At 44.2% G+C, this 907-nt stretch overlaps 1 pseudogene; it reads right to left on the minus strand.

Moving 5' to 3' along the window:
- Nucleotides 1-415: 415 nt before the first annotated feature.
- On the minus strand, nucleotides 416-657 carry LOC143402878 (mitochondrial import inner membrane translocase subunit Tim10 pseudogene; annotated as a pseudogene).
- Between the last annotated feature and the right edge of the window lie 250 nt (nucleotides 658-907).

The following is a 907-nucleotide window of genomic DNA, read 5'->3' on the forward strand; positions in this document are numbered from 1 at the left end:
ATTTTATTAAGTATTTTTGCATCTAAGTTTATCAGGGGTATTGGTCTGTAGTTTTCTAATGTAGTTTCCTACATTAGATGTGTCCTTATCTGGTTTTGTTATGTGTGTAATCCTGGATTAATAGAATGAATTTGGAAGTGTTTCATCCCTTTCTTTTTTTTTTTTTGTAGGTGTCAACAAACTTGCTTTAAAACACACACACACACACACACACACACACACACACACGCACAGTCACATACCAGTGTGACAAATATCCCTTCTACAAGATAGCTCTACCACAATCAGAGCTCCTGGAGGTGCTCCAGAGAGAGCCTAGGCCTGGCAGTTTTCACATGACACCCAATAGGGGGCATTTTTATTAAATAAGTGGGGAGAAGCAAGGTGCACCCCAGGTATATGCTGTCTGGGGGCATCATGCAGGACCAGAGCTCTGCTGCACACTCTTCATCACCTCTTCATTCTGCATAGACAACTCTGTAGACTTTTTGCCCATCCATTCATGAGTGTCCAAATCATGCCCTTGGACAGTTCTGCTTCCTTATAGTGGAGAGACACACACTTCTGTTGGCAGGCACTGGTCATTCTGTTGTGCGTGTCCACCATCATCTCCACTTCCAGCTCTGTTGCCAGCTGTTGGGCCCTGAGCAGATCCATCTTGGCCTAGCACCATGAAAAGAACTTCCTCCTGGTGTCCACAGCCTGGTGCAAGACACAGTTCCTACGATGTCCCTAATTTTAACAAATATTAGAACCTCCTCTGGTGCCCAAGTGGATCATGGTGGAAGCATGTGGACCACTTCCAGGAGAGGCCATCTCTTTCTATTTCATGGGATAATTTGAGGAGTTTGGGCATTAGTTGTTTTCTAAAGGTTTCATAGAAACTTGCTGAGAATCCATCTGGTCT

This window comes from Callospermophilus lateralis, chromosome 1 (assembly GCF_048772815.1).
Source record: "Callospermophilus lateralis isolate mCalLat2 chromosome 1, mCalLat2.hap1, whole genome shotgun sequence".
Classification (NCBI taxonomy): Eukaryota; Metazoa; Chordata; class Mammalia; order Rodentia; family Sciuridae; genus Callospermophilus; species Callospermophilus lateralis.